The sequence below is a fragment of the Schistocerca gregaria genome, chromosome 7 (assembly GCF_023897955.1).
Source record: "Schistocerca gregaria isolate iqSchGreg1 chromosome 7, iqSchGreg1.2, whole genome shotgun sequence".
Classification (NCBI taxonomy): Eukaryota; Metazoa; Arthropoda; class Insecta; order Orthoptera; family Acrididae; genus Schistocerca; species Schistocerca gregaria.
This window is the reverse complement of record NC_064926.1, coordinates 486,077,530-486,087,768: the sequence shown is the minus strand read 5'-3', so window position 1 is coordinate 486,087,768 and position 10,239 is coordinate 486,077,530.

Here is a 10,239-nt window from a genome sequence, read left to right as displayed (position 1 = left end):
AAATTGGGGACACTGTTGCTCTTGGGGTATCGGCGAGGACCATTCGCAACCGTCTCCATGAAGCTGGGCTACGGTCCCGCACACCGTTAGGCCGTCTTCCGCTCACGCCCCAACATCGTTCAGCCCGCCTCCAGTGGTATCGCAACAGGCGTGAATGGAGGGACGAATGGAGACGTGTCGTCTTCAGCGATGAGAGTCGCTTCTGCCTTGGTGCCAATGATGGTCGTATGCGTGTTTGGCGCCGTGCAGGTGAGCGCCACAATCAGGACTGCATACGACCGAGGCACACAGGGCCAACACCCGGCATCATGGTGTGGGGAGCGATCTCCTACACTGGCCGTACACCTCTGGTGATCGTCGAGGGGACACTGAATAGTGCACGGTACATCCAAACCGTCATCGAACCCATCGTTCTACCATTCCTAGACCGCCAGGTGGAAATGGCATGGCAAGCCGTTCCACAGGACTACATCCAGCATCTCTACGATCGTCTCCATGGGAGAATAGCAGCCTGCATTGCTGCGAAAGGTGGCTATACACTGTACTAGTGCCGACATTGTGCATGCTCTGTTGCCTGTGTCTATGTGCCTGTGGTTCTGTCAGTGTGATCATGTGATGTATTTGACCCCAGGAATGTGTCAATAAAGTTTCCCCTTCCTGGGACAATGAATTCACAGTGTTCTTATTTCAATTTCCAGGAGTGTATTAGGACGCACTACTAGGAAAATCCCGAGAAAAATCGATCCAAAGTTTCTTAGGTGCCTTATGATTATAAAATGTTAGTCCACTGCCGAGGCGCCGTCTGGCCTACACGTTTAGCAGTCGGACCCTTACGCCAGAGGTCTCGGGTTCGATTCCTCCTTTGGTACTTTTTTTTCTTCTGTTGCTTGCAAAATTGCAGCGCATTGTTACAGGAGAATCGTGAAATTAATTCCCAGGAAGACTGTATAAAAATTCATTCTAAAATTCACCATCAGTTATCTTCACCAATATTCCGAGACATGATTCAATATGCCTGGTTTGGCTCAAAATTATCAGAAACTCAAAACATTTTCGTAAATGTTAATGGGGCATATTTTTGTACAGATTTATTGCAGAAGTGTGATTGTAAAAAATCCGCTTTTATATGTTGCGCAAGATGTCGCCAAAATTATTGCTTTGTTTGTTTTTACGATAATTACCACTGCGGTTTTTGTTTATAATTATTATATGTATAAAAATTGAATGTTTCCCAATCAAATTTGTTATTCTGATTAAAAACCCAATGATTCTCCTTATGTACTTTACAATGATATATGGAAAACCCACCGCCATGAATTGTGTTGTTGGACAAAAAGGAAATAATTTTTATTCAATAATGTAACTAATTTGTTAAAGATAATATAGGCTCGGCCAACCGCGGTGGTCTAGCGGTTAAGGCTCTCAGTCCGGAACCGCACGACCGCTGCGGTCGCAGGTTCGAATCCTGCCTCGGGCATGGATGTGTGTGATGTCCTTAGGTTAGTTAGGTTTAAGTAGTTCAAAGTTCTAAGGGACTGATGACCACAGCAGTTAAGTCCCATAGTGCTCAGAGCCATTTGAGCCATAATATAGGCTCGAAATGGTTCAAATGGCTCTGAGCGCTATGGGACTTAACATCTGAGGTCATCAGTCCCCTAGAACTTAGAACTACTTAAACCTAACTAACCTAAGGACATCACACACATCCATGCTCGAGGCAGGATTCGAACCTGCAGCCGTAGCGGTCCCGCGTTTCCTGACTGAAGCGCCTACAACAGCACGGTCACCGCGGCCGGCGATAATATAGGTTTGGGAAACTTTCTGAATAATTGGTGGACTAAAAAAGAAAACGAAACTGAAGAAAATAAGTGCCAGAGGAGGAATAGAACCGGAGACCTCTGGCGTAAGAGTCCGAGCCCTAAACATCTTTTTTTTCTTTATCTGATTTTGTTTGCTTTCGTTCGTTGAATCTGGTCAGGGCGGACGTCCGTTTAAGTTCGTTGTTGATTGATTAACTCAGTTTTTTTTTTTTTTTTTTTCAGAGGGCTGCTAACCCTCAGACAGAACACGCTGAGCTACTGTGCCGGCAAAATCTTCAAATGTGTGTGAAATCTTATGGGACTTAACTGCTAAGGTCATCAGTCCCCAAGCTTACACATACACATGCCCAAGGGAGGACTCGAACCTCCGCTGGGACCAGCCGCACAGTCCATGACTGCAGCGCCCTAGACCTTTCGACTAATCCCACGCGGCTAGGCCAGACAGCGGCTCGGCATTTTATACTCATAAGGCACCTAAGAAACTTCGGATCGATTTTTCCCGGGATTTTCCGGGTAGTGCGTCCTAATATTTTAACCACGTGAGGTGTTAGGGGTCCTCTTTCACCACACAAAATTTCGGACAAATCCCCGACCCCACGCTCGTGCCGTCTCCTTGTTAGTGGCAGATGAGAGCGTACGAGCGCTACAGCGTGGACAAGTGCCGCGTGGCGGCGTGTTCAGCAGTTGGCCGTTGTGCAGTGAAAAGCGCCCGCCGCCGGCCCGTTGTGTAGTGCGTCTCTTCGCTGCGTGATGTGATAGCGGCTCGGCGCCGGCCGGTCCCGTTGTGCACCGCGCTGACGCCCCACAGTTCTGGCGTCCCCGCAGTCGCGTTCGCTGTCTTCGTATCTTCTCTCCTGTCGCCACCATCCGCTTCAGTGCTGTAGCTTCTCAGTCGAATTCTAGAATCGCCTACTATGGTGGAGCTGTGAAATAACGTACGCTGAAGCGCCAAAGAAACTGTTATAGGCACGCGTATTCAAATGCAGAGATATGTAAACAGGCAGAATAGGGCGCTGAGGTAAGCAACACCTATACAGGGTGGTCCATCGATAGTGACCGGGCCAAATATCTCACGAAATAACCATCAAACGAAAAAAGTACAAAGAACGAAACTCGTCTAGCTTGATAGGAGAAACCAAATGGCTCCAAGCACTATGGGACTTAACTTCTGAGATCATCAGTCCCCTAGAACTTACAACTACTTAAACCTAACTAACCTAAGGACATCACACACATCCACGCGACAGGCAGGATTCGAATCTGCGACATAGCGGTCGCGCAGTTTCAGACTGTAGTGCCTAGAACAGGTCGGCCACTCCGGACGGCGAAGGGGGAAACCAGATGGCGCTATTGTTGGCCCGCTAGATGGCGCTGCCATAGGTCAAACGGATATCAACTGGGTCTTTATAAATAGGAACCCCCAGTTTTTATTACATATTCATGTAGTACGTAAAGAAATATGAATGTTTTAGATGGATCACTTTTTTCGCTTTGTGATCGATGGCGCTATAATAGTCTCAAACCTATAAGTACGTGGTATCACGTAACATTCCGCTAGTGTGGACGCTATTTGCTTATTAAATTCACTTGTGTTAACGTGCCACAGCAATGCCTCTGCGACGTGCATGGCGTCGTCGCTGGCGGCGCAGTGTACCTGTGTATCGCAGCTTGAAGGCTATTGATATTGACCTTGCTGGTCAATTTAATAAGCCTGTGTTGCTGAATAATGTTTTATTACGTATTAGGGTAGTGTCTTAGAGCCTCAATATGATAAAAACCTCAAAGTCCTGCTCAGACACACAGCCACAGCAATGCCTCTGCGACGCGCATGGCGTCGTCGCTGGCGGCGCAGTGTACCTGTGTATCGCAGCTTGAAGGCTATTGATATTGACCTTGCTGGTCAATTTAATAAGCAGCAGTTAATTGGAGGCCCCAATGTATTTCGTGGACTACATCTGAACTTTACCTGTGATGTACAGGCAGTGTTTGGAGGTAGTACTTGGCTCACACTTGCTGTTGTGTGGGGCAATCAAGCAGATTATGGTGGCCTTGAAGCTTTTCCTGATGCTAATATTCTGACTTGGAAGACATGGAGTATATCTGAGACTACAGGACTGTTGGCTAAACAGCCTTATGGTACTCTAGTTCCAAGCATGCCATTTGTTTTGAGTACAAGGAAGAAGAAAAAATTAAACGCTGATGAGTACTTGTTCATATGGGCCAAAGTTGGTAATGGCAATTGTAAAATAAAGATCAACGGTGATTGTATGATATATTATAGACAATAAAGATCCTTATCTCCTTTCCTTATCTCCTTTCTAAAAAAAAATAAAACATTGATCTAGGTGGTTATGGAGAACGTTTGCCAATTGCGGAAAAGGTCGATATCGTGTCTGGCTGTTGTTGTTGTTGTTGTTGTGGTCTTCAGTCCTGAGACTGGTTTGATGCAGCTCTCCATGCCACTCTATCCTGTACAAGCCTCTTCATCTCCCAGTACCTACTGCAACCTACATCCTTCTGAATCTTCTTAGTGTATTCATCTCTTGGTCTCCCTCTACGATTTTTACCCTCGACACTGCCCTCCAATACTAAACTGGTGATACCTTGATGCCTCAGAACATGTCCTACCAACCGATCCCTTCTTCTGGTCAAGTTGTGTCACAAACTTCTCTTCTCCCTAATCCTATTCAATACTTCATCATTAGTTACGTGATTTACCCATATAATCTTCAGCATTCTTCTGTAGCACCACATTTCGAAAGGTTCTATTCTCTTCTTGTCTAAACTATTTATCGTCCATGTTTCAATTCCATACATGGTTACACTCCATACAAATACTTTCAGAAATGATTTCCTGACACCTAAATCTATACTCGATGTTAACAAATTTCTCTTCTTCAGAAACGCTTTCCTTGCCATTGCCAGTCTCCATTTTATATCCTCCTTACTTCGACCATCATCAGTTATTTTGCTCCCCAAATAGGAAAACTCCTTTACTACTTTAAGTGCCTCATTTCCTAATCTAATTCCCTCAGCATCACCCGATTTTATTCGACTACATTCCATTATCCTCGTTTTGATTTTGTTGATGTTCATCTTATATCCTCCTTTCAAGACACTGTCCATTCCATTCAACTGCTCTTCCAAGTCCTTTGCTGTCTCTAATAGAATTACAATGTCATCGGCGAACCTCAAAGTTTTTAGTTCTTCTCCATGGGTTTTAATACCTACTCCGAATTTTTCTTTTGTTTCCTTTACTGCTTGCTCAATATACAGATAGAATAACATCGGGGAGAGACTACAACCCAGTCTCACTCCCTTCCCAACCACTGCTTCCTTTTCATACCCCTCGACCCTTATAACTGCCATCTGGTTTCTGTACAAATTGTAAATAGCCTTTCGCTCCCTGTATTTTACCCCTGCCTCCTGCAGAATTTGAAGAGAGTGTTCCAGTCAACATTGTCAAAAGCTTTCTCTAAGTCTACAAATGCTAGGAACGTAGGTTTGCCTTTTCTTAATCTAGCTTCTAAGATAAGTCGTAAGGTCAGTATTGCCTCACGTGTTCCAGTATGTCTACGGAATCCAAACTAATCTTCCCCGAGGTCGGATTAGTATTTTGCAGCTGTGGCTTATTAAACTGATTGTTCGGTAATTTTCACATCTGTCAACACCTGCTTTCTTTGGGATTGGAATTATTATATTCTTCTTGAAGTCTGAGGGTATTTCGCCTGTCTCATACATCTTGCTCACTAGATGGTAGAGTTTTGTCAGGACTGGCTCTCCCAAGGCCGTTAGTACTTCTAATGGGATGTTGTCTACTCCGGGGGCCTTGTTTCGACTCAGGTCTTTCAGTGCTCTGTCGAACTCTTCACGCAATATCATATCTCCCATTTCATCTTCATCTACATCCTCTTCCATTTCCATAATATTGTCCTCAAGAACATTGCCCCTGTATAGAACCTCTGTATACTCCTTCCACCTTTCTGCTTTCCCTTCTTTGGTTATAACTGGGTTTCCATCTGAGCTCTTGATATTCATACAAGTGGTTCTCTTCTCTCCAAAAGGTCTCTTTAATTTTCCTGTAGGCAGTATCTATCTTACCCCTAGTGAGATAAGCCTCTACATGCTTACATTTGTCCTCTAGCCATCCCTGCTTAGCCATTTTGCACTTCCTCTCGATCTCATTTTTGAGACGTTTGTATTCCTTTTTGCCTGCTTCATTTACTGCATTTTTATATTTTCTCCTTTCATCAATTAAATTCAATATTCCTTCTGTTACCCAAGGATTTCTACTAGCCCTCGTTTTTTTACCTACTTGATCCTCTGCTGCCTTCACTACTCCATCCCTCAAAGCTACCCATTCTTCTTCTACTGTATTTCTTTCCCCCATTCCTGTCAATTGTTCCCTTATGCTCTCCCTGAAACTCAGTACAACCACTGGTTCTTTCAGTTTATCGAGGTCCCATCTCCTTAAATTCCCACCTTTTTGCAGTTTCTTCAGTTTTAATCTACAGGTCATAACCAATAGATTGTGATCAGAGTCCACATCTGCCCCTGGAAATGTCTTACAATTTAAAACCTGGTTCCTAAATCTCTGTCTTACCATTATATAATCTATCTGATACCTTTTAGTATCGACAGGGTTCTTCCATGAATACAACCTTCTTTCATGGTTCTTAAACCAAGTGTTAGCTATGATTAAGTTGTGCTCCGGCTATTGCGATCAAAATGCCCAACGGGCGTGTGCTATGTACGCTGATAGGTATCCTGGAGGACATCATCCAAGTGTCCGGACCATTTGTCGGATAGTTACGTTATTTAAGGAAACAGAAAGTGTTCAGCAACATGTGAAACGACAACCACGACCTGCAACAAATGATGATGCCCAAGTATGTATTTTAGCTGCTGTCGCGACTGATCCGCACATCAGTAGCAGACAAATTGCGCGAGAATCGGGAATCTCAAAAACGTCGCTGTTAAGAATGCATCGATTGCACCCGTGCCATATTTCTGTGCACCAGAGATCGCATGGTGACGACTTTGAACGTCGTGCGCAGTTCTGCCACTGGGCACAAGAGAAATTACTGTACAATGACAGATTTTTTTGCACGCGTTCTATTTAGCGACGATGCGTCATTCATCAACAGCGGTAACGTAAACCGGCATAATATGCACTATTGGGCAGCGGAAAATCCACGATGGCCGCGACAAGTGGAACGTCAGCGACCTTGTCTGGTTAATGTATGGTGCGGCATTATGGGAGGAAGGATAATTGGCCTCCATTTTATTGATGGCAATCTAAATAGTGCAATGTATGCTGATGTCCTACGTAATGTTCTACCGATGTTACTACAAGATGTTTCACTGCATGACAGAATGGCGATGTACTTCCAAAATGATGGATGTCCGGCACATAGCTCGCGTGGGTTTGAAGCGGTACTGAATAGCATATTTCGTGACAGGTGGATTGGTCGTCGAAGCATCATACCATGCCCCGCATGTTCACCGGAACTGACGTCCTCGGATTTCTTTCTGTGGAGAAAGTTGAAGGATCGTGATCCCCCGACAACGCCTGACAACATGCGTCGGCGCATTGTCAATGCATCTGCGAACATTACGGAAGATGAACCACTCGCTGTTGAGAGGAATCTCGTTACACGTGTTGCTAAATGCATTGAGGTTGACGCACATCATTTTGAGCATTTATTGCATTAATGTGGTATTTATAGGTAATTACGCGATAACAGCATGCCTTCTCAGAAATGATAAATTCACAAAGGTACATGTATCACATTGGAACAACCGAAGTAAAATGTTGAATAGTACCTACGTTCTGTATTTTAATTTATAAAACTTACCTGTTACCAACTGTTCGTCTAAAATTGTGAGCCATACGTTTGTGACTATTACAGCGCCATCTATTAAAAAGCGAAAAAAGTGGTACAACTAAAACATTCATATTTTTTTTACGCACTGCAAGAATATGTAATAAAAATGGGGATTCCTATTTAAAAAAAAAACGCAGTTGATATCCGTTTGACGTATGGCAGCGCCGTCTAGCGGGCCAACCATAGCGCCATCTGGTTTCCCCCTTCAAGCTAGACAAGTTTCGTTCTTTGTAGTTTTTTCGTTTGACGCTTATTTCGTGAGACATTTGGCCCAGTCACGATCAATGGACCACCATGTATAGGACAATAAATGTCTGACGCAGTTGTCAGCTCGGTTACTGCTGCTACAATGGCGGGTTATCGATATTTAAGCGACACTAAATGTGCTGTTTTAGTTGACGCACGAACGATGGGATACAGCATCTCCGACGTAGCGATGAAGCGTTGATTTTCCAGTACGACCAACTCACGAGTGTATCGTGAATATCAGGAATCCGGTAAGACATCAAATCTCCGATATCGCTGCGGCCGGAAAAAGGTCCTACAAGAACGGAACCAACGACGACTGAAGATAATACTTCAACGCGACAGAAGGGCAAGCTTTCCGCAATTTGCTGCACATTTCAATGCTGGCTTATCAAAGCGTGCGAACCATTCAACGAAACATGTTCGATATGGGCTTTCGGAGCCAAAGTCCGACTCGTGTACCCTTGATGACTGCACGACACAAAGCTTTACTCCTCGTCTGGGCCCTTCAATGCCGACATTGGACTGTTGATGACTGGAAACGTGTTGCCTGGTCGGACGAGTCTCGTTTCAAATTGTATAGAGCGGATGGGACGTGTACGGGAATGGAGACAACCTCATGAACCCATGGACCCTTCATGCAGCAGGCGACTGTTCAAGCTGGTAGAGGCTCTGTAATGATGTGGGCGTGTGCAGTTGGAGTGATATGGTGCCCCTGATACGTCTAGATACGACTCTTATATGTGACAAGTATGTGTTAGATCACCTGAATGCATTCATGTCAATTGTGCATTAGCACGGACTTGGGGAATGCCAGCAAGACAATGCCACATCTCACACGTCCAGAATTGTTACAGAGTGGCTCCAGGAACATTCGTCTGAGTTTAAACACTACCGCTGGCCACCAAACTTCCCAGACATGAATATTATTGAGCGTATCTGGGATGCCTTGCAACTCGAAGTCTTGCGGTTTTATGCAGAGCCCTGCAGGATTCATGGTTTTAATTCCCTCCAGCACTAGTTCTGACATTAGTCGAGTCCATGTCATGCCGTGTTGCGTTGCGGCATTTCTGCGTGCTCGCGGGGACCCTACACGATATTAGGCAGATACCCAGTTTCTTCGGCGCTTCATTGTAGCTCTCTGCGCTACAAGGAGTGTAATCTACAATAGTCAGATTTAAAGTAGTTCGAGTATTACTCCCCTCCCAGCTGCTACCTATCCATCACCCCCATTCCACCCCCAACAACCACACATCCCTGCAGCACACTTAAACATTTGTGCTTCCGAGTCCGTCCGTCCTTTAAGCTACACTCCTGGAAATTGAAATAAGAACACCGTGAATTCATTGTCCCAGGAAGGGGAAACTTTATTGACACATTCCTGGGGTCAGATACATCACATGATCACACTGACAGAACCACAGGCACATAGACACAGGCAACAGAGGATGCACAATGTCGGCACTAGTACAGTGTATATCCACCTTTCGCAGCAATGCAGGCTGCTATTCTCTCATGGAGACGATCGTAGAGATGCTGGATGTAGTCCTGTGGAACGGCTTGCCATGCCATTTCCACCTGGCGCCTCAGTTGGAACAGCGTTCGTGCTGGACGTGCAGACCGCGTGAGACGACGCTTCATCCTGTCCCAAACATGCTCAATGGGGGACAGATCCGGAGATCTTGCTGGCCAGGGTAGTTGACTTACACCTTCTAGAGCACGTTGGGTGGCACGGGATACATGCGGACGTGCATTGTCCTGTTGGAACAGCAAGTTCCCTTGCCGGTCTAGGAATGGTAGAACGATGGGTTCGATGACGGTTTGGATGTACCGTGCACTATTCAGTGTCCCCTCGACGATCACCAGAGGTGTACGGCCAGTGTTGGAGATCGCTCCCCACACCATGATGCCGGTTGTTGGCCCTGTGTGCCTTGGTCGTATGCAGTCCTGATTGTGGCGCTCACCTGCACGGCGCCAAACACACATACGACCATCATTGGCACCAAGGCAGAAGCGACTCTCATCGCTGATGACGACACGTCTCCATTCGTCCCTCCATTCACGCCTGTCGCAACACCACTGGAGGCGGGCTGCACGATGTTGGGGCGTGAGTGGAAGACGGCCTAACGGTGTGCGGGATCGTAGCCCAGCTTCATGGAGACGGTTGCGAATGGTCCTCGCCGATACCCCAGGAGCAACAGTGTCCCTAATTTGCTGGGATGTGGCGGTGCGGTCCCCTACGGCACTGCGTCGGATCCTACGGTCTTGGCGTGCATCCGTGCATC